Source organism: Meles meles, chromosome 21 (assembly GCF_922984935.1).
Source record: "Meles meles chromosome 21, mMelMel3.1 paternal haplotype, whole genome shotgun sequence".
NCBI classification, from domain to species: Eukaryota; Metazoa; Chordata; class Mammalia; order Carnivora; family Mustelidae; genus Meles; species Meles meles.
The window spans coordinates 28032916-28056941 of NC_060086.1; the positions used below are offsets into that span (position 1 = coordinate 28032916).

At 42.6% G+C, this 24026-nt stretch overlaps 1 protein-coding gene across 5 annotated transcripts in view; it reads left to right on the forward strand.

Moving 5' to 3' along the window:
- Nucleotides 1-24026, forward strand: part of DCUN1D3 (defective in cullin neddylation 1 domain containing 3) — a 37244-nt gene that overhangs the window by 942 nt on the left and 12276 nt on the right. The window contains exons 1-2 of one of the 5 annotated variants that reach the window (XM_045992672.1): nt 19568-19649; nt 20303-20420. The exons of 3 other annotated variants lie outside the window; for them this stretch is intronic. The gene's annotated coding sequence lies outside the window, so the exon portion shown is untranslated. Of the gene's footprint in view, nt 1-19567; nt 19650-20302; nt 20421-24026 lie in introns of those variants that run through there. One more of the 5 variants, XM_045992670.1, reaches the window with a different exon arrangement.

The following is a 24026-nucleotide window of genomic DNA, read 5'->3' on the forward strand; positions in this document are numbered from 1 at the left end:
CAGTTACAGGCTGTGTCACATTGGGAGCACCTCTCAATGCTTGGTAGCTCCAAATTAAGATGAACTTTTTCTCCTATGAATACTGGAATTCCAAAGCCCTTGCAGGGATTCCTTAATGGCATCATAGCCCAGGAATCAAAGTCTCTTGTTCTAAATACTTTATGTGTGAGGAATTTACATGTTGTCAACTCTTTCCAAAATGATTTGATGTTAGGCTAATTCTGGATTTCTGTGTTTCTCTCCACCCACACTTCATGATGCACTTCAGAGAACAGAAAACCCCATATTACTTTTTTGTTTCTGCAATTGGACAATAGCTCTTTTATCTCTTTCTCTATTTGTGTGTGGGGCACACAAGTCTTCAGTGACACATTTGGCTTGTGCTGATTTCTGTCTATTTAGCTGATTGTTTGTGTATAGATGGACTTAAATGAGAAAATGTGATCTGATTTTAAAAAGAATATAAACCAATAACGGAAAAATTATTTGAAGAAAGCAGAGAATGATTAGAAAGATCTCTTTACTGATACTCTGTCGGTTTAAAAAAAATCAAGTAGTGCTCTTTTAGCTTGTTGTAGGAATTTTAGAGTGAAATGTAATGATTCCTATTTTGGTATTGATGTTTTCTTTGGAAGTCATCTGTTGAATGTGGAACTGTGTTTTCTGAAGAACTTTAAGAGATAGTGCCTGAATTTTAGGGATCCTTTGATTAGAGCGTGTCCATAAATCCTGGCCCTCTATAACTGAGTTTATGTGTGTTGCTAGAAGAATTATAATGGATCCCATCCTACTCAGCAGGGCTTTCAGGCCTGATAAAACAATATTTAATGATTTGATTGTGCAAGTAACAGCATGTTTAGATGTTTCACAGAACTGTAACAAAAGAGAAGAATGACTACTGCTCTCACCTTAATTGATTTGGAATCATTGAATAAAAAGTCCAAAATTCATTCATGCAACAAGCATTATTGACCAGCTAATAAGTGCTAGCCATTATTTTGGGCTCTGGGTGGACGAAATTGCATGCAAGCATAAGGTCTGAGCTCTCATAGAGCTTACACCCGAGTATGTGGGGACAGAAGAAATAAGCATATAAATCAGATTTTGGTAAATGCTGAAGTAAGAGTGATGTGACAGGAAATGTCTGGTTGGGATGCAGTCAAGGAAGCCCTTTTTGAGGAGGTAACACTTAAGTTGAGCTTTAAATAAAAAGAAGCCAGACATGCAGGTATAGAGGAGGAGCCTTCCAGATTCAGGGACTAGCTAGTGCAGAAACTGAGAGGGGTGACTTTGGCTAGTTCTAGGGTTTGGGAAGAAAGGGGTGGGGTAGAGAGGGTGGGTGTAGGGAGGTGAAGGAGAACGGGAAAGGGGAGGCAGAAACAGCCAGAGCCTAGTGAGCAAAGAGGAAATGAAAAAGTCTAGGTCAGAAAGGTGGAGGCCGGGCTCAGAATAGGTAGGCAAAGTAAGAGTAAGAAGAAGGAAATAGAAAGCGATGCTCCTTTTTGATCAATTCTTTCTTTTCCTAGAGTATTATCACTTATTATTTTGCAGGTACTGTTGGACTACTGCAATTTAAAAAAAAAAAGTCATCGTGCTGAATGTGGGAGAGGAGGCAAAGCAGCTGTGGTCACCTGGGCCTTTTCTGGCAGATAAATGTCAAGCTGTGTTCAGAATTCAACGGAATGTTCAACTGAGAGCACACTTTTCCTTACAGAATTTTGTCTTAGAAGCTGCTCTTTAAAATTGCATAACAAGCATCCTGCATATGTTCTAATATATGAATTCTTCTTAGTTTCTAGCCGTTTATGAATTGAGGGTTGAAGATTGTGCAAATGATAAAACATACCCCTGTTGGTCTACAGAGATGTCCATCAGGATATAAGTTTCAGGTTGTTTTTTGTAGGGAGGTTTTATGTTGCAATATTTCCATTCTTGTCTGGTCTGCCTGGTGACTAATAACAGTCAGCTGAGGTATAGGTTGGTGCTAAAAGTTAACTCAGTGGATTACATTAGATAAATGACCATTGTGGGCTCAATCCCACTATGTCTGCATCTTTGGGCTGGCATGTAACCAGGGGATGTAACCTACTTTTGCCTTCTGTTGGGGCTATTCATCTCCAGTAGTCAGCTGCTTTTCAGCCTCACCTTGACCAGATTGTCCACTTGAAAAGCCCAATCAGGACTCCTCCTTGATTTGGCCCTCTTTTGCTATGTCACAGTGGGCCGAAACAGAAAGAATACACTGTTTTTTTTTCTTCTGAACCCCACAACAGTGACTAGTGTGTTCTTTGAGTGAATTGGCCCTTTGAGCCATGTGGTTGAGACTTAAATGTTGCTTGGGCTATTTGTAGTAAAGTCCGTATTAGAAATGCTAAATAAGGGGCACCTGGGTGGCTCAGTTGTTAAGCGTCTGCCTTCTACTCAGGTCATGATCCTGGGGTCCTGGGATGGGGCTGGCTCTCTGCTCAGTGGGGAGCCTGCTTCTCCCTCTCCCACTCCCCCTGCTTGTGTTCCCTTTCTCACTGTATCTCGCTCTGTCAAATAAATACATAAAAACCTTTTAGAAATGCAAAATAAAACTTTAAGTGTTTGGAGAAAAATCAGAAATTGAGGACTATCACCTGTTTTAAGTTCTGATACTTTTACTAGCATTGGTAGATGGATTGTGAGAACTAATTTGAATAGAGCTCGCTGGGCAATCCTGAGCGTAATGAACGGGAGTGGGATACAGCGTGGTACTGAATTACCGAATTCCAACTTGAATACAAATGGAAAGTCTTTTAGTTAGCAAGCTAGTGATGAAAGTGAAAAGCTAGGACCAGGCAAACAATAGACTCCACTCTCCATACTGCAGAGTAACACAAAGGAATGGAGAACTGATAGTGAAATGTATATAACATATATATACTGGGCTTTGGTCTAGGTTAAACAATTTTGGACTTCATATGCTAACGCCGGACTTCAAATGCTCTAGCCAATGGGTTAGTAAGGTGTCCACTATTCATCTTCATTTCAGTGGTTTATTATAATAAAAGTATGAAAATATCTTGTAGGCTGAAATGTCATCAGCCAGTTTGGAGACTGGTGGCTTCTTTCTAATTTCTGATAGGGGGTGGTTGGGTAGGAGGGGACTTGAACACAGGGAGAAGCCATTGACTCCTTCGTTGGCTGCTGATTGCGTTTGGGGGAAAAAAATCCATAAATCTAAATGAATTTGGAGTCTTGGAGCTGAGCTAGCCGTTTAGTATAGAGTACCAGTTGATTTCTTTCTTAAACTTTGGGGGTTTGGGACACTCCTCTGAAAGACGGGCAAGCTAGGGAGCCAGTTGGTGCCACCTTACTCTTGAAGTTGTGGTGTTCTGTATTGCATTAGGTGACTTAAAATTAATCTGATATGGCTACTGTTTTGATGTCTGCTCTGCAGTAAGGAGAGTTAATTGTACAGCAGCTGCCAGTTGTTTTGAGGTGAAGATGTGGTAACTCAGATTGAAACAATGGTAATTACTTGGTAACTCCTATTTCCCCAGCTCTGGATAACTTACAATTACCTCTTTGTGTCTGTTTACAGATGTTGATACCAGTGCACCAGGACCAATTCTCCCTAAATGTTGCACATGTTCTGAAGCTCTTTGCACAATGGACCAGGGTGTGTGTGTGTGTTGTTGTTGTTTTGTTTTTTTATGGACCAGGTTATTTGGGTTCGTGTCTTTCTTCTTTTTTTTTTTTTTAAAGATTTTATTTATTCATTTGACAGAGAGAGAGAGATCACAAGTAGGCAGAGAGAGAGGAGGAAACAGGCTCCCCGCAGAGCAGAGAGCCCGATGCGGGGCTCGATCCCAGAACCCTGAGATCATGACCTGAGCCGAAGGCAGCGGCTTAATCCACTGAGCCACCCAGGTGCCCCTGGTTCGTGTCTTTCAATTCAAATCTAGTTTCTCTGGTTCTGGTGTCTGTTTTTCTAGGTTTTGGAGGGTCCTGTTTCTTTTTGGGGGAAACAAGATTACCATAGCACCTGACCATTTAATTAATGAGTGATTACAAACTAGAACTCAACATATTAATTTAGCAAAATGATGAGAGAGAAGGTTGGAAGTGGCTCAAACTCTAATTCTTTGAAGTCGTGATATGCCGGAAGGAAAAAAAAAAAAAAGGGAGGGGGAGAGTTCCAAAGAATCTTCTTTAAGATGTGCATGAATGAAACTTTTTTTTAAATACCATACATCAGAATAGAGAAACCCAGTAAGTCACTTCTTTTTTTTTTTTAATTTATTTTTTTTCAGTGTAACAGTATTCATTGTTTTTGCACAACACCCAGTGCTCCATGCAATACGTGCCCTCCCTATTACCCATCACCTGGTTCCCCCAACCTCCCACCCCCGCCCCTTCAAAACCCTCAGGTTGCTTTTCAGAGTCCATAGTCTCTTACGGTTCGCCACTTCTTGAGGTGGTGATTAGCCCTTGTGGTAAAATAAGCCACCTGTGGCCAGTGCCCTGGTACCAATCTGAGTGTGTGGAAAGGTAGGCATTATGTTAATGATGAGGGCGTGGCTTTGTTCCGGACAGACCTGTGAGCTGTGCTGTGTTTTTGGGTTTGGGGCTAAATTGCAGCTTGGAGGTTTGGATTACAGAGCTTTAGGAAACATCATCCGTGTTCCTGTTCTGCCCTGCCTCAGGCTCAGCCTGAGGATCTAGGGGCCGGAAATAATTCTGTCACTGAGGCCTGTAAATCCAAACCAGATACGATGACTGACACAGAATCTTGGATAGCAACCCTTGCAGGACTTCTCGTTTTATGGAGAGTGTTTAGCGTCTTTTGTAGCCACTGTCCTATTCTCTGCCTGTCATTCCAGGAGAGAGTATGCAAGAAAGACTTGCCCCTTATTTTACTATTTTATTAATAGATTGCTTCCATCCTATCAGGATTAGAGTTTGGTTGTAAGTTTTAGCTCTTGTTGGTTAATGAAGGGTTTGGACTCTGCTGTGGCTACTTAAGGTGTGTTGGTGTGTGATGGTAATTCTGATTCTGAAAAACACTCAAGTCCTCGCATTTACTGAATTGGATGCAGCTCATTTCTCTTCCTTCAGTTTAGGAAGAAGCAGGAGAAAGACCCTCAAAGAACCTTAGAACATCTGGTGTGCTGTTTTTTCACACTGGGTTACATGGAACCCTCTTGCAGGTCATTGCTGGAATACATTGTGGTGGGATGCGGGGATTTTGCTGTCTTCTGCCCATTTCACCCCACTATTCTTCACTCTGAAAGTTAACTCTAATATTCTGTTATATTAGGGTGCCTGGGTGGCTCAGTGGGTTAAAGCCTCTGCCTTTGACTTGGGTCATGATCTCAGGGTCCTGGGATGGAGACCTGCATCAGGCTCTCTGCTCAGCAGGGAGCCTGCTTCCTCCTCTCTCTCTCTGCCTGCCTCTTTGCCTACTTGTGATCTGTCTGTCAAATAAATAAAATCTTATAAAAATATATATTCTAGGGGCGCCTGGGTGGCTCAGTGGATTGGGCCGCTGCCTTCGGCTCAGGTCATGATCCCGGAGTCCTGGGATCGAGCCCTGCATCGGGCTCTCTGCTCCGCAGGGAGCAGAGAGCCTGCTTCCTCCTCTCTCTCTGCCTGCTTCTCTGCCTACTTGTGATCTCTCTCTCTGTCAAAAAAAAAAAAAATATATATATATATATATATATTCTATTATATTGGGCTTCCCCAGAAGATTTCAATCAAACAAAATGTTCTGAGGTTGAAAACAGGTTGAAAAGCAGTGATTTAGTATGGAAATGGAAATCTAGAAAGGTTATAATAAAAGTTGCTTAAAGTTACAGAGACAAGTACTGGCAACTGTAGGACTAGAATCAGGTCTTCCGTGTACTAATTTTGTTTTCGCATTTACACTGCCTCATACATGTCCTTGTAGGCACTTTGGGTTTGATTTGAATCCTTGTTGTTTGATCTTTTATTTTTTAAAGATTTTATTTATTTATTTGACAGAGAGAGATCACAAGTAGGCAGAGATGGGGGGGTCGGGGGGGAGGGGCAGGCTTCCCGCTGAGCAGAGAGCCCGATGGGGCACTCGATCCCAGGACCCTGAGATCATGACATGAGTGGAAGGCAGAGGCTTAACCCACTGAGCCACCCAGGCGCCCCTGTTTGGTTTTTTATATATCTGTGGTTCTTTTCTCAAACATTTTGTCACAGACTGCTGCTCTTTTAGAGAGGACTCTTATAACCACCTTTGAAGCATATGCGAAACGAGGTTATAAATGAGTAATGGCACTAGTAAATAGCTGGCCTTATATCCTCAGACTGTTTCTGAAAGTGATGCTAGTTCTTTCAAATAGGAGTTGGGGCTTTATCACTCTAATTTTTAAAGATAAGTTAGCAGACATGCTACAGAGAATACCTATGCAAAATGCTGAACAGATTACTTCCTTTACCCTGTGACCTGCCCTGGAATTTGAACAGGGAAACCTGGGTATATCCATTGACATAGCAGTTTTAGAATAGCTCCAGGAAAAAACTATAATGGCTATATTCTCCCCTCCTTTTATTTTATTTTTTTTGGTAAAGCAAATTTGTTTTCATTTAAATCTACTTTCATTTATATCTGCTTGATGATTACCTAGTGGCTGCTCTTCATTTATTTATTTTTTAGAGAGGGATTGGGGGAAGGGGAGGGAGAGACAGAGAGTCTCTGTTGGACTCCCTGCTGAATGCAGAGCCAGACTCGGGGCTCAAGTTCATGACCCTGAGATCATGACCTGAGCTGCAGTCCAGAATTGGATCCTGGGATGCCTGGGTGGCTCAGTTAGTTAAGCTTCTGCCTTCAGCTCAGGTCATGATCCCAAGGTTCTGGGATCGAGCCCCACATCGGGCTCCCTGCTTGGTGTGAAGCCTGCTTCTCACTCTCCTCCTCCCCCTGCTTTTGTTCCCTCTCTCGCTATTCCCTCTGTCAAATAAATAAATGAAAGCTTTGAAAAAAATTTATTTACTTGAGAGAGAAAACACATACATGTGTGTGTGCACAATTGGGAAGAGGGGCAGAGGGAGAGAATCTTCAAGAAACTCCCCACTGAGCACACTGGCTCATTCTCAGGACCCATGAGATCATGACCCGAGCTGAAACCAAGAGTTGAACTCTTAACCGACTGAGCCACCCAGGCGCCCCCGCTAGCAGCTGCTCTTCAAACAGAAGAAGGTTGGCAGTACCACTGCAGGGAGGGTGCTGGCACTCTAGTAGAGCAGGTTCTGTGTGTTAGGGTCATGAACAGGCTGGAAGTCCCAGGCCCTCATAGGAGACATTTTTCTGTTTCAGTGACATTTTCTTTCTTCTAAGTGAGTGGAATTCAAGAGCAAGAAGTGATTGAATGCTCTGTGTCCATTTTTAAGAATGTTTCCATGGTTCTTTTACTCCTAGTAAATTAGTTTTTCTTTGTAATAACGAGTCACTGATTCAGTCATTTACTCAAAACAGTTGGTTTACAGCTGATGCCTATCTATGGTAAGGAGAAGTTCGCTTGGGGTTTCCCAACAGTTTATGTAAAAGTCTAAAAACTTCTAAAGGCATTTAGATAGGTAGGTTGAGTTGTAGGGGAGGAGGATGTGTAGGACAGCGGGAGTGGGGGTTATTATGGGCTGGTGTATAGGGTAAAGAGAAATGCCCCCACCGGTGGTCCAGCTGGGAAAAGGTAGAAAATGGTAACAATGGCACATGCTGGGGGAAGAGTGGGTAGGGAAGGAGCAGGTCCATAGATTGCCCAACTCCAGGGAACACCGTTCACAAAGAGAGGGGGACAGGGAGCCTGTGGAGTCCCGTAATCCAGTGGCCTCAACCAGGGCTGTGACCACAAGTGTTCTTTCCCATTACTGGAAAGTGTATTTCTGATGGGGAGGGGTGCATGCAGGGATGCAGTGTCTGGTTTGACCAGATTGGTCTTAAAGATTGCTTGCAGAGTGCTGGCCTAAGTTTTTTGAGATCTCTGTCTCTTTTGATGAATCAGAAGCTGGTAAACAAGAGGGAATGTGATGTCCCTGGGCACATTAGAATTTGGGTAAAAGTACATAATGAAGCAAATACTGGGTGATGGTCATTGTCATTTAACAATATCTACTATCCAAAGGGAACAGTTTTACATGGAAACTATTGAAGTAATTCCTGGTTCTCTCATGGAGACTATGATAAATGTGGAATAAATCACAACTAAAATTATTAAAGAGTAATCATTTTTTACTTTACATTTCTACAACACTCCATGTTTTCTTTAGCTGATCAGATTAGTTCGTAAGTCTTTTCTCTTAAAAAAAATTTTATTCTACCAGATACTTGTGGATCTGTCCATAGAGCCAGATTTCCGATTCGCGCTGAAAATGGCAAGCAGTGCTCCGAATTGGTGACAGCTGTAGATGTAATGATTAGATCAAGCAGGGAAGTGGCTTCTGAGCTACCAGTTTAATTGGTTTTAATGTGGGCCTCTTTTTCTGAGGTTATTAATTACGTTGTTCCAGCAACAACTGACACCACCTGAGTGTCCAGCAATTCAGTTCTGATACAAACTGCCTGGAGTTAGTGCATACCCCCAAGTTAATGACTCACTCTCATAAGATTCTCCTTGATACCAGCCACAAGTATCAGGTAGCCTCAGGGTACCTGCACTTCTGCCTGGCAGACTGTAAATCCGGGGTTCCTCGCAATCGCCCTCTCCCAAGTTCAGTAATTACCAAAACATATGATTCACAGAACTGGGGAAGGTGTATTTAGGATTATAGTTTGATTATAAAAGATACAACTCAGGAACAGCCAATTGGAAGAGATGCATGGGATGAGATATGAATTGGCACAGCTTCCTTGTCCCCTCTGGGCATGCCAGGCTTCCAGCACATCACTGTGTTCACCAGCCGTGGAGCTCCCCTAGCCTGGTTTTAGTTTCCGTTGAGGCCCCTTTAGGTAGGTGTAATTGATCCAATCATTGGCCTGCTGTTTGAGCTCCAGCCGCCCTCTTCTTCCCTCTTTGGTGGTCTGGAGATGGGACTAAAAGTTCCAACCTTCTAAGCAAGTGCCTGGTCTTTCTGGTGTGGCCAGCCTCGGTCTTGAAGCTATCTGAGGGGCTTCCCTGAGTCACCTCATTAGCATAAACCCCAGTGTGGTCCAGCAGGGGATCCTTATGAATAACAAGGGACACGTCTTTCAGTAAGGATATACCAGGAGTTTTAGGAGCTGGCACAAACTGGGGGCAAAGACCAAATATGTGTATCTATCTATTTTTTTCAAATGTATTTCTTAATTAACACATTAGTACTCCAGCTTTGTATTGCATAAGTAGTAATGGAATAAACCTACCTAAAATTGATTTAGGTGATAAGTAACAGTATGCATTTACTGTTACTTTGATGGAGTTTTTGGTTAAAATGCAAACTGAATAGCTTCAGATTACAAAAGAACAGATTCGTCCCTCAGTCAGTATGAAATGGCATTCCCAGAATGTGTTACTGTTTCTTGAATACTTCACAGGTGCTCTAGCTCTAGATTTCCCTAGGGTAAGAAATGAACTCACTTTATAAGATAAAAAATATACAGAATTCATGTTTCCTTTCAGTGTGGCTTTAAAAAGATAGTGCACTGGTTAAGAACATCAGCCTAGTCGGTCTGGGTTTGAGTCTGAACTTTACCACCTACTTACAATTTGATCTGGGATGAACTACTTAACATCTGTAAGTCTCGTTTTTATCTTCTTCATATATAAAGGGGGGATAATCATGGTAAATAGTTGTGAGGATTCATTAAGACAGTCCATCTGAAGGATATGGCACAGTGCCTGGCATATATATGAACATCTAAGAACATGAGCTGTTATTAGCTACATGCATACAGAGCTAAGCTCACCTGGGTTGGCAACTCCCGAGGAGCCAGGATCTCTTGTCATTTTACTTTTATAGGGGGATGTGTGAGGCTGCGTGTGAAACATTGCTGGGCACACAGAAGACATAGGTTATCTATCACTTGAAAGTAAAACCTGCTCTGGGTATCTGGGAAGTATAGGAGTGACTCTGTGATGGAAACTTCCAGCCTGTTTCCAGAGCTGGCCTAAAATCAAGAGATGGAAAATTTTCCTGAAACTCTATAGAGCATGCGCGAGCAGTGGGGACCAGGGCTCTGTAGCATAGGTACTGTTGAACCAAAAAATGGGAAACTGATCCAGGAGACTTTTTATCTTAACAGTAGACCTTGAGGTTCGTTGAGTTGGGCAAAACTACATGAGACTTTGGGAAGGAAACCGCAAATTTATTTTAGCTGGTGCAGAAAACCTGTGAGAGTCAGCTGGCAAGTACAATGTTGTGTGTGTGCTTCTTAGGGACCATGCAAAGCCCAGGTATACTGGTAAAGAGCTTACCGGCTGCTTGAGGTTCACTTGTTGGTGAACTTCACCGAGGTCAGTCTCTAATTCTTCCTGTCACTCACCCGTCTGGAGCTTGTACTCTGGTGGGACCACCACTGGACTAAGTTTAGATCCTAGTTAGGCCTCTGCCATCAGTTACTGTGTGTCTTTGGAGAAATTACAGCCCCTCTTTGAGTCTGTTTCCTTAACTGTGGCATAGGATTTGAGACTAAATCACTGTTTCTCGGGGCGCCTGGGTGGCTCAGTCGGTTAAGCATCTGCCTTCGGCTCAGGTCGTGATCCTGGGGTCCTGGGATCGAGCCCCACATCGGTCTCCCTGCTCAGCGGGGAGCCTGCTTCTCCCTCTCCTGCCTGCTGCTCCCCCTGCTTGTGCTCTCTCTCTGTCAAATGAATAAAAAAAAAAAAAAAAAAAAAATCACTGTTTCTCAAAGTGTGGCATTGGTTACATTTTTACTGTATCTGCTGCTGAAATGAGTATTCAGGAGTAGTTTTTTTGTACTGTTGATGGTACATATGATTTTCAGTGGTACATGGATGAGTATTTGTTTACTAGTTCTGTATTTTAATGTGTATTAATGAAAACATAACTAGCATGTCAGACCTTTATCTTCATGGATAGTGTTGCTTAGGATGATGTTAAAGTGGATATGATTTTTTTTTTTTTTTAAGATTTTATTTATTTGACAGAGAGTGAGCGAGAGAGGGAATACAAGCAGGGGGAGTGGGAGAGAGAGAAACAGGCTTCCCCGCTGAGCAGGGAGCCTGATGCGGGGCTTGATCCCAGGATCCTGGGATCATGACCTGAGCCGAAGGCAGATGCCTAATTACTGAACCACCCAGGGGTCTCTTTTTTTTTTTTGAAGCTTTTAAGAAAAATATTGGGGGGACAATAGTTGGAATGGTAAATGTATATGGAAGATCATAAAGGTTGTCTAGAAAAGGCTGAAATTTGGAATTTCTGAGGTCAAGTAATTCTGCAGTACTACACCTGCATGAAGTCCTGTGGTGATGGACAGTAGAGCAGGTCCAAATATGGGTGGATTTAAAGACTTGCCTCATTCAAGCAACTTGACAACTTTCTATTTCTGCATTCATGGTGAAGATACCCATAAGTAAGTGGTGTAGAATTTAAAATATTGTAGGTATTAGTAGTGATGGCTTTTTTTAAAGAATGAAAAATAGGTTGTATTGCTTCCTCTTTCACCCCAAGCAGTTTTCCTGTTACCTGGATTGATCTTTTGTCCCTTTCACTCTTAGGTTTGGGACTCCCCATGGAAGCAGCTAGGATTCTGTTCTATTGACCTGCGATTGCCAATCCATTCTCTCTCTTTTTTGGCCAACCCTCTTTCTTGAATGCACGTCAGTGCATATATTCTGGGTTCTGGAAGGGGCTCTGCCATATCTTAATGTCTTATATGTTACTTTCAGTTGGTAACTTTTTCAAAGCTACAGTGTGACACGTGCCCTAAAGTGAAGTTAAACACTGAGGAAAACTATTTAAATTTCATTTCATGGGATGCCTGGGTGGCCCAGTTGGTTAAGTGTCTGCCTTTAGCTCAGGTCATGATCCCAGAGTCCTGGGATCCAGGAGTCCTGCATTGGGATCCTTGCTCAAAGGGGCCTGCTTCTGCCTGCAGCTCCCCCTGTTTGTGCATGTGCGCTCCTTCTCTCTCTCTGACAAATAAAATCTTTTAAAAAAATAATAAAACAAAATTTCCTTTCACTTTCTGTCATATTGCTCTAACTCAGTATAGTGGGGGTCTTGAGAAGTTAAATGAGCAGTGGTAAAAATGAAACAAAACTTTTGTAGGAGATGCTTTCTTTTTAAGTAAAGCCCCAGAATAAAACTGAAGTCTCGATTGTGTAAGAGGAGCCAAGAAAGTTGCTTTCAGATGTAGTCTTTGGTTACTTGAGGTTTTTTTTTTTTTTTTAACTTTAATTACCTGTGTTCCCTTGACATTTTCTGTGTATCTTCACACTGTCATCTTTCATTATATACTTTGGTTGTTGGCCTGTATTCTGCAAGTGATTTTGTTCTGTAATTACTTTAGCGTAAAGACCCATGTGTCTGGTATGGCTCCATATAATAAATTGTTTAATGTTTCAAATTACAGTTTTTAAAAATTGTTATAAATATGGTTCCATGTCTGTTATCTTTCTGTGCCATGTGTTACCTAGTCAAGATGAGGTTAAAATAGAGCAAAATGGTGGTAACAATATAGCCCAAGATTATTTTTCCTCCTTCATTTATTTAATACAGAGTTTCTACTTGATTTCATAATGAGAAGCTCTCAGATGTTTCCCAGCTGAGGTGAAATCTAATGTTCCAAGCCACAAGCCCTCATACTTTGTAAGTTTTGATTTTGTCATTCATACTGTCTTGTCTCCTGAGAGAAGTGGTGACTTGTGGTATTTGGCATGTTGGGAAAGGGCAGAAGCCTTTACTCAGGCCTATATTTTGCAGTATTAAAAAATCTCTTTTCCCACTAAAATCTGTTTCATGACATGTATGACATGCATCCTTTGTGCAGATTCACAAGACTGCCTTACTCAGAGTAGACATCTTCCGGAGTCCATTTCCCTTGGTGCAGAGTTTAGTCATTATTTATAGATAACTGCTGATGAGTCTGGGGAAATTGTGAACGGGGCTGGAGGGGGCTTGTGACATTTGCCCTTGGTCTCTAGACTAGGGTTTGCAAAGCTAGAGTGGGGTTGTTTATTTCCTTCTCATCTTGGAAAATTGCCATTGGATCAATTGAGTCTTGGTTAAGATTTCTTGTGGCAGCTGAGTCTTTGGGGCTTTAAAGATGAGAGCCCCATGAAAGACTATTCTTTCTCAGTCAGGCAAATAATTATCTCCGTGGTAGGATAATCTCTAAAGAAGTGTAAGCATTCAAGACCACACATTTAAAAAGATAAAATGTAATTTAGAGTCAGAATGAAAGATGTACAAACATAATGGTAGAGTTCAAAACCTTTTCAAGCCATTCTTCCATGTTTCCAGCACTTACTGGAGTAAGACCACTGTGGTCTTCTCATGGTAAACTAACATTTTTTTTTTAAAGATTTTATTTATTTATTTGATACAGAGAGATCACAAGTAGGCAGAGAGGCAGGCAGAGAGAAAGGGGGAAGCAGGCTCCCTGCTGAGCAGAGACCCCGATGCCGAGCTCGATCCCAGGACCCTGAGACCATGACCTGAGCCGAAGGCAGAGGCTTAACCCACTGAGCCACCCAGGCGCCCCATAAACTAACATTTTAAATCTTGTAGGAAACTTGAACTTTCATGGTAACTGCAAGTAAAAAAATACAAATATGCAATCAAAGACTTTAACTCTTAACTTTAAACCTCCCTAGTCAAAGAACCAGAATAATGCTATGCAACAGGTAAAAAATCTTTCCAGTTGCCTTTTCCCCATTTGGAAGGATACAGTTTTCCTTCCCTCTAAGTAGTTTAGCCAGAGTTCCTCCTCTTTCTGATTTGTAGCTTTACTATTTGCATACAGTGCTTAAGTTGACTCACTCAACACCCAAGTTCTGCAGGTCTCCAACATTTAGTGCTTGTGACTCAGCCTGGTTAAGCAAAAGAGCTTTTGATTACAGTAGCAGCTTAACAGAACAAAACTTTTAAAAACACGCTTTTAATAGACTCTTGAATTCCAAACAGATACAAGATATTTTCTAAGAGGAACCAGCCTATGTAGTTTTCAAATTAGTTGTATTTGAGCAGGGGACCAGCTTTCCCAGGCAGAATGTGGATCATTCATAGGGAACTTCTGAAACCCAAAACTAGTCTTGTAACCTAGGATAATTTGGCCTCCAGATTTGATGCTTTCACCATTGTATTCAAAGTGAAGTGTGTGTAGTCTGAATTTTTCTTAAGGACTGACCCTAGGGTTGGATACACAGTGTTTCAGGAAAAATGTGTTTATGGGTTGCCAGCTATTCATGCCAATACATTTGAGTGCCTTTTGTGGATCTTGTTCTTAAGGACCTTACAATGTGGTAGAGAACAGATATCAGAACAATTAGAAACTGTGGTAAAATCAGCGCCCAAAAATACCAGTGCTGTAAATGAAGATGTGGGGAGTGGGGCAGAGAGATTCTAGGTCAGCTTGAAGGAGTCAGGAGAGGAGTCCTGTGGGAGGTAAAATCTCAGCTGGCCTTGAAAGACACAGACTAGAGAGTGAGATGGCATCCCAAGTGGAGGTAACAGTATGTGTAGAACTACGGAAGCGTGAGAAGCTGTGGCGCTTTGGGGAACGGCAGGTGTTTCAGTATGCCTGGGGGATGTAGAGTGAAGGGGATGGGGAGAATGACAAACTTCGAAGGGCTTTCTTTGTATGCCTTGCTGAGTTTGTATTCTTTCGTAGGTGAAGGGGAACTAATAATTTTGAGTAGGGACATGGCATACTCACATGGGTGGGTGTGTGTGTGTGTGTGTGTGTAAGATCGTGTCAGCAACAGTGTGAAAGATGTTGAAGGGAGCAGTCCCAGAAGTAGGGAAGCTATTTGTGAACGTGCTGCAGTGAAGATGTCAGGGGCTTGAACTGTAGGATTACTGAAGACGGGCAGATACTCAGGAGTAAGAATTTACAAAGTCTGGCTTAGTCTGATAAAACTTGATTGCTTGCATGTCCCACACGGGTCAGTGGCCTGAAGGGTGCCCTGTTCCATACAGTCACTCAGAGACCCAGGCTGATCAAGATGCCACTGTTGTGTGTTGTCTTGGTCACTGTGGCAGGGGGAAAGATGGCTGGGATGTCACGTGCCAGTTCTGTGCTTAGGCTTAGAAATGAGAAGAAACAATCTGCCTACAGCTCATTGGCCAGAAATAGATACATTTCCCCACCACACTGAAAAGAGGCTGGGAAATTGGGGGAGCAGATGGACTGTTTGGTGAGCTTCTTTGTGCCACAGTGTAGGGATTTGAGTGAGGTGTTTTTTTTCTGAGATTATTTCTTCATCAGTGTAACAGTAGTACCAGCCTCAGAGGGTAGATGTGGGGATTAACTGCTGTCATGACTCTGTAACACCTGGTATTGTGTCTGGCACAGTAGGGCTGTTGGAAGGAACCTTTAAGTTTGATCTTGATCGAGATTTTCTTATTATGGGTCGTATCTAATTAGTGGGTTATAAACAACAATTAAAAACCAAACTAAAGGAAAGAAATAGCATAAATTAGAGTGAATCTTAGAAATGAGGGTAAATGCTGCTTCCTGAAACTTTTGAGTTATACCTGTATTTACATATGTGTCTTTGGTCGGGAAGTGAAGTGTTACTTCTCAATGAAGGCTGTGCTTAAAGTTTGGAAGACACTGGGCTATATAAAGCCTTATACATACCAAACAAAAAACTACTCATGTTTTATTTAAAAAAAATTTGAGGGGCACCTGGGTGGTGGAACTCTTAGACGGTTAAGCATCTGCCTTCCATTCAGGTCCTGGGATTGAGCCCCATGTCTAGCTTCCTGCTCTGTGGGGAGTCTACTTCTCCCTCTCCCAACGCCCCGTCCCTCTGCCTGCCCCACCCCACTTATGGTTGCTTGCTTGCTCTCTGTCTTAAATAAATAAAATCTTAAATTTTTTTTAAAGATTTGATTTTTAAGTAATCTCTACACCCAGCATGGGTGGGATTTGAATTTACAACCCCGAGCTCAAGAGTTGCATGCCTGGCCAGGCTCCTGAAAGAACTACTCTACTTAATATGTTTTTTTGAAAGAGGCAGTTTAAATTTTCATTTTTTTTTTTTAAAGATTTTATTTATTTATTTGACAGACAGAGATCACAAGTAGGCAGAGAGGCAGGCAGAGAGAGAGAGGAGGAGGCAGGCTGTCCGCAGAGCAGAGAGCCCGATGCGGGGCTCGATCCCAGAACCTTGGGATCATGACCTGAGCCGAAGGCAGCGGCTTTAACCCACTGAGCCACCCAGGCGCCCCTAAATTTTCATATTTTTAAAAGAGTGGATATGAAAAGCAGTATCTTTAATTACGAGAAGGAGTAGAAACATGGGTTAGAATTTTAGCTTTGTCACTTGCTAGCTGTTCATCCTTAGGCAAGTTACTGGTACTTTCTGTGCCTTAGTTTTCTCAGGTGATGATAATACTTACATCATAGGGTGTGTTTGTTGGGTTAGTGCATATGTGTAAAAATGTTTTGAAATTGATGGATATTACATTGCAAAACTTATGTAAGCATTTGTGGACATTATTGTGTAAAAGTGGCTCATACCGAGCATGTAGGTAGATTTGTGCAGTGCACTTGGTACATAGTAGGTGCTTATTTTACATTAGATTCCTTTTTAAAAGATATATTTCTTTGAGAGAGAGAGAATGCAGGGGGAGAGGCTGAAGGAGAGGGAGAAATCTCCATCAGACTCCCCGCTGAACTCGAGCCCAAAGTGGGATAATCTCAGGACCCTGAGATCTGACCTGAGCTGAAATCAAGAGTTGAAATCAAGAGTTGGACACTTAGCCGATTGAGCTGCCCAGGCATCCCTACATTTGCTTCTTTAGAAGATGTTTGTCAGATGCTTGTCAGGTTTGTCAGTTAGCCCTTTCCACGTTACCGTACGCATTCCCTGCCTTCTTGGAACTCCTAATATAAGATGCGGTCACTGAAATAATAGAGTCCTTTCTCTTCTGTGGACTTGTTATTTATTTTTATTTATTTTTAAAGGTTTCATTTATTTATTTGACAGAGAGAGAGAGATCACAAGTTGGCAGAGAGAGGCAGGCAGAGAGAGAGGAGGAAGCAGGCTCCCTGCTGAGCAGAGAACCCAATGCGGGGCTGGATCCCAGGACCCTGGGATCATGACCTGAGCCGAAGGCAGAGGCTTTAACCCACTGAGCCACCCAGGCACCCCATGGACTTGTTATTTTTGACCACCTGTTTGGGAGCCATGAATGTTCATGTTCCTGAGGCGTAAAAAATATATAATGCATATTAGGAGTAACAAATTGTCTGTTATGATAAGGTGTCATAATAGACAATTCTTTAAAAATTCAGTCAGAAGAATTCACTGGGGAGAAATCAATGAAATACTTTTGGTTTTTATTTTTACTTATTTATTTTTAAGATTTTTTTTTTTTTTTTTTAATTTGAGAGGGTGAGTGAACAGCTGGGGGGCGGCATGGGGAGCAGAGAGAGAGGGAGAAGCAGATGCCCCTGCTGAGCAGGGAGCCACCATGGGGCTCCATCCCAGGACCCCGGGATCACGACTGGAGCCGAAGGCAGACACTTAACCCACTGAGCCACCCAGGCTCCCCTGACTTCTGGTTTTTAAAAAATGTTTTGGCCTGTTAAAAACAAGTATCAAAGTTGTCTTCAAGATTCTTAGGTTGGGAGGCGCCTGGGTGTCTCAGTGGGTTAAGCCTCTGCCTTCAGCTCAGGTCATGATCTCAGGGTCCTGGGATTGAGCCCCGCATTAGGTTCTCTGCTCAGTGGGGAGCCTGCTTCCCCCAGCCTCTCTGGAAATAAATAAAATCTAAAAAAAAAAAAAAAAATTCTTAGGTTGGCTTCTCCTGGGATGAGTAGCTGGTGTCAGCAGACTGATGAGCAGTGAGAGACGTGCTGTGCCTTCGAAGGGCAGTTGTGGATAATGACTGTTTCATTTCGATAAGCCAGTTGGTGATACTGAGTAAGAGTAGTGCTCTGGGTGAATAGGAGTTAATCCTGGCTGCCTGGCAGAAGTGGATTTGTTATATAATTTATGGCACCCAGAAGCCCTTTAGGGAGGTCTTTATTGTCTTATTACCAAGACAGTATCCATCTAGGCCTGAAGATTAATTCTCGTTGCTCTCATCTAGTTCCGCCAGAGCGGTTCTTATAACTGAAAGGGTGGCAACTTGCTGTTACATGGCTGCACTTGGTTTTTGCTTTGACACAAAGGTATGTTAATCAAGAATGGGTATTAGAAATCCAGAAATGTTTCAGTTTTGATTTATTAGTATTTAGAGCTCTTTTTTTTTCTTGTTAAATTGATTGAACTTTTGAAAAATGAGTCATATTCGGGGTTTCAAACATTTCCTCTTTGACAAGGCTCAGAAAACGTTCATTAACGTTTCTGTCTTATAAATTGCTGCTGCAGTTCATTTGTGTCAGTCCTGCCACAGCTGAAACAAACGCAGGGGTGTCAGGTTGGCTTTCGGTCATCTGACTCAAGTGGGCTCCTTAACTCTTAGTACTGGTGGATGTCCACTGTTAAGCCTGTACTACTTTTTATGACTCACTGAGAAATCACGTGGTGGTGTGATCCCCGTCCTCAGCAACCAGCCCTTAAACTTGTAATTTTCAATGTATTGTGTTAAAACAAATTTCTAATTCTGGCTATTTTTCTTTTCAATTCTAGACCTAAAATTGGAAGCTCTATTTTTATAAAACACTCTCCTAGAAAAGTCGCCAGTGTTGCTACCCAAATATCATAACTGGGCCCGGGGGCGGGGAGAGCAAAAGCTAGCTGTTTCACATGGTTAAGCAGAATGTGTGGGTCTGCCTGCCAGCCGGCGGAGGTGGAAGCTGCCCTTTGCTTTCTTGGCAAGTGCATCTGGCTTTGAAGGCCCTGCCTAGGACTTTAGTTCTTGCCCTTTTCTTCCTGTCATATAAAACATAGTCCACCGTCCCCCTGCGGTTCCAACGAGTTGGAGGGCTCTGGTCCATGTCTCATATTATCTTTGATGAGGTCTGTGCTTCAGCCCTTGGTTAAAAGCCACTCTGTCATCGACTAAATTTTAGAAAATATAACAGTGGAATAGAAATATGATACTGGCTGTGAGTCTTTCGGGTATGCAGTATTCAGAAATATGCTGGATTCAGAATATGCAGTATTCAGAAGAAACTGCTGGGTTTTGCCCTTGCGTCTCCAAACACCTTAACTGTGTGATTGATTGAGGTAGAGCAGAGGCATTTTGGGTCAGCACTAGGAGGCGTTTCATTGGAGTTCACCTGATCGGCAAAACCCTAGGAGCGGCCTAGAGTGCTGTGTGGCCACGGCTTGCACGGACTCTCTGGACTTTCTCCCGTGCTGAGGAGAGGCTGGAGTGATACCGTCATGACTGTGAAATTTTTCCAAGGGACTGGGGTGCACATCAGAAAGAGGCACGACAGGATGAACGTGTTCCCATTTCACCTTTAACTTTGGCTCTTGTCAGGTTTGAGGTGAAAATTAGCTTGTGGCATATGCAGAGAGATGGAGTCGTGTATGCTGGCTGAGAAGCTGTGTTTGTATGACATTTTCTGAGAACCGATGACGTAGAGAGTAAGTGGAACAAGGACACAATTCCTACTTTCCCTTCTCTCTGAAGTTAGAGGAGGGCTGGGAGGAGAGGAGTCCAGGGGAAGCTGGACCTTAGGAAGCCGCTCTGGAAAGGTGAAGTTAAGTTCTACATCCTTAGGGCTCAACCCCCTTTACTGTTGAGTATTTGGTGACATCATCATTAAAATTGGTATAAATGGCTCTCGGTTATTGAGTACTAACTCGTGCTAGAGACAGCACTAAGTAGGTTGGACTTATTATTTATTCAGTCATGAGTGAATACATTTCAGGGGCGCAGACTAGTGCCTTGTACACAAGTACTCAATAAATAACAGTGATTATTATTCACTCAACATTTATGTATCCAACACTTGCTTATGTGATGTGAGGTGGCTAGGTGCACAGGACAAAGGGGGTGAATAAGATAAAATCCCAGCTCCTGTGGTACTTTCCTTCTAAGAGTGGGAGCAGACAGTAAGGAAGTTAACAAGAATTCCAGAAAGTGAAATGTGCTGGGAAGAAATGAAATAGTGTGCTGGACCCGAGTGAGATGTACTTTAGGTTTGTAGGCCGGGGCGCCTCTCAGCCTTCTAACTTAGACCCATGTGATGTGAAGGGGCCATTTATTCTTCACTGTGACCCTTTGATTTTCCCAGTTTTCAGGTGAGGAAACTGAGGCACAGGTGATGAAGTATGCGCAGGGGAGCACATAGAGCCAAGCTGTCCACACGCAGTCATCTGCGTGCCGAGCCCATCCTGCCCTGCTCAGGAGAGGTGAGACGATCCTGGGGCAGCTGCAGGAGCTGCCGTGTCTTCAGCTGGGTTATGAGCGAGGGGAATGAATGTGGGTTGCGGTGTAGGTAAAACCCTGATGCATTTCAGAAGAGTTAACATGTAATATCATCGACCCCAGGCATTGAATGCAGAATTTGAGTGTATGAGTGTGTGCAGGTATGCAGAGTTTATTCTGCATCCAAAGCTATCCGTAGATTTTCAAAGATATTGATGACCCAAGGTGCTTATGGTGCTGCTGCTTAATTTTAGGATTTTCTCATAATTGGTTTTATGAAAATAGGGCCTAGCTGTTAGGGCAGAGTTTTGTTTTTTTAAAGATTTAATTTATTTATTGGAGAGAGAGGACAGGAGCAGGGAGAAGCAGGCTACATGCTGAACTGGGAGCCCGATGTGGGACTCGATCCTAGAACCCCGGGATCATGACCCAAGCTGAAGGCAGACATCCAACAACCTGAGCCACCCAGGCGCCCTAGGGCAGAGTTTCGATAGACAGCATTGGAATGGCCGTCTGATGGCAGCAGTTTTGGCAGGTCAGTGTGGGCGGGAAGTGGGCAGGAATGGGGCTGGAATCATCAGATGTCTGTCTTTGCCAAGCCTCTGGGTCCTTGTTGCCAGCCATCAGGTACAGAGTTCTGTTTTGATTTAATTATCTGCCTATCTTTACATGTGTTAATGAGCCCTTTGGCCTCATGCCATATGAGTGCCTGTTGGTGAAATAAGTAACTGCTTGAAATAAAAAAAGTAAAGCCCAAACCTTGAGGCCTCAGGTTTCACCCTGCAGGGAATTTATTTCCAATAAAGGCACACAAACACAAGCATTTCCTGTTACAGTTTTGAAAACCTGAGTACTTTCTAAATAGGCTCTTCAGTGCTTGAAACCAGAGCGAAATTGTTTCAGCAGTAGCAATTGAAACCAAGAGGGTAGCCAGATTCTGGTCAGGTCTGGCCTTTCAGTTTCATAGGATGTGGTTTAGATCAAATACCTGTTTCAGCTGGAAGATTGATCATGTTGTTATCGCACAGAGAAAGACTTCCAGGAGTTTTGCTTTACAGCTTTTCACGTGGTGTCTGAGTGCTGGGAGGAGGTTCCTCCTTAGAAACGTGAAGATGACAGAGTGCGTACACAACAGAAGGAAGTAGCTGAAAGTGCCCTGTGGCCTGTCTGAAGGAGGCTGAAGTTTGTAAAAATTGCAGTTGGAAAGGTTCTTACTCTCGTTAGTCATAATAGCTTTTAAACGGCATCCTGGTGGTCTGCGCGGTACAATAGAATGTTACAGTGTACTCGAGTTTGGGAATATTGATCCAGTGTTCAGCTAAGGAGTGAAATTGTGGCTTAGTAAATTGGTCCTGGATGATGAATCAGACAGCCTAGGCATCATTTCTTTGCTCTGTGAGTAGAAGAGATCTGAGTGACATAGCAGTGTGTTAGTGGGGATTCTACCTTTCATGACTGAAAATCTGACATCTGGTTTATGCAGAAGAGGAATTCATTGACTCCCATAACTGGAGTTCAGGCTTTGGTCTGACTTTAGGTAGTACAGTTGGATTCTGGATGCAGATAATACCTTCAGAATTCATTTTATCTTTGTCTCTTGGCAGTGATTTCATTCTTGGGTTCTACATACATTTGAAGTGAGACCTTTATGAATGATAAGGGGCCATTGAATCCTCACAGTGACTCTTGGATAGGCATTAGCTATTTTCTTTGGCGGGATGACTATAGCAGCTCTAGCTTCCTTTACTTTCAGTGCTAAGAATTACTCTTCTCTGCTGAGGTCACCTGCATGTCCCTAACCCAGTCATCGAAGCCAAGGGCATGTGAGACTCAGGTGGGCCGGAGTCACGTAGTCCATTTTGAGCCCCACCCAGCTATGTGGCCAGGAGTTCAGGAAAAGGAACTTCTGTAAAAACTGGCTAATCACCTGAGGGAGAGCCTGGGGGCGGAGGAAGCAGACGAGTCTTGTTGCATGCAGTAATACCATTTGCTCCAGTCTGAAGTTAGAAAGCCCATATAATAACTCTACAGGCTAAAATACAGCCTGTTAACCACTTCCAGGGATCCCGCAGTTCCGTTTTGAATGAGGCTCTCACACCCTATATGGTTGTGATTCTTCAGGTTCTGCCTGTTCCATGGGCCAGATCCTTCTACCCCTGATGCTAAATCTGTGAGGCCTTAAGATGGGTGATGGTAGCGGCGGTGGCTGCTTCTGCTACTACTACTGCTTTCTGATGGGGGTGGGGACAGGTTGATTTTCTTTTGAAAGAATAATTGGGAAATTTAAATATAATTAAAAGGTGTCCTATGACTAATCTTTTTCTCCCCCCACCCCTTTTATGTAACAACACTGACTTGGAATCCTTGAAGCCAGAATCATTGGCTCTTGTCAGCCTTTGTGATGTGATTTACAGTGAAGCCAGTGATCTTTTTTTCCACCTGTTTCTCTTTAGGTGGTTTGGTATTTTCCCTTAAACACAATGTCTTAATGTGCTTTTGGTAAGGATTTTTTGCAAGAAGTTGAATTAGTTGGCAAATACCACAAGATGATGTTGGGAGAAATATACACTCCTAGTACGTTGTGCAAGTTGATGTTACTTCTTTGGAATTCAGATTGGAGTATATATATATATATATATATATATACACACACACACACATATAGAATTTTTTGCCTATTCTTTGATCTGTTGGTTCCACTTAGAGGGTTTTATTCTCAGGAAAGAATTATAAGTGTGCTGAGTTTTAAGTGCGTGCTGTTTTATCAGAGTAATGTTTATAATAGTGAACTACTGGAAGCAAGCTAAATGTCCAACAATAAGAGACTAAATTGACCAGATATAGTATGGTACCTATATTCAGTGGAAGATTTATCTGAATATTAAAAAATTTTTTTAAAGATTTTATTTATTTATTTGACTGAGGGAGCACAAGCCTGGTGAGTGGCAGGCAGAGGGAGAGGGAGAAGCAGGCTCCCTGCTAAGCAGGGAGCCCGATCCCAGGACCCTGAGATCATGACCTGAGCTGGAGGCAGACTCTTAACTGACTGAGCCACCCAGGTGCCCCAGAATTGCTGCTCTTTAAAAGCATTTTATGAGAGGAAAAGATTTATATTAAAAAAATGTTCAGTGGAAAGATTGCAAAATAGATTGTACGATATGACCCCACTTTTGTTTGAAAGTTCCAAACACATAATGTGGACATGCATGTATTTTACATGTGCAATCCATATGTGCTCCTATGAAAGGCTAAGAGGGATATACTGCAATATTAATTGTAAGAAGTGGGATACTGGGGGCCTTTTTATGTTTCTCTGTGTTTTCTAATCTTTACAGAGTAACTATGTAATACTTCCGAATTTGGCGGCAGGAGAGAAAGACTTAGTGGCCTCACTTCTCTGATCAGTTTACTGATGTGGTTGAAAACAGATACTCTTTTATTATACAGCTCTTTTCTCCCTCTTCCCTTCTACTGTGCATTAGCAGTTAGTTTCCATCATGGGCCTCTAGGAAAAACCTGATAAATGTGGCCTTAATGGATTTGGATTTCTTTTCTTTTCTTTCTTCCATTTTTTTTTTTTAAAGAATTAG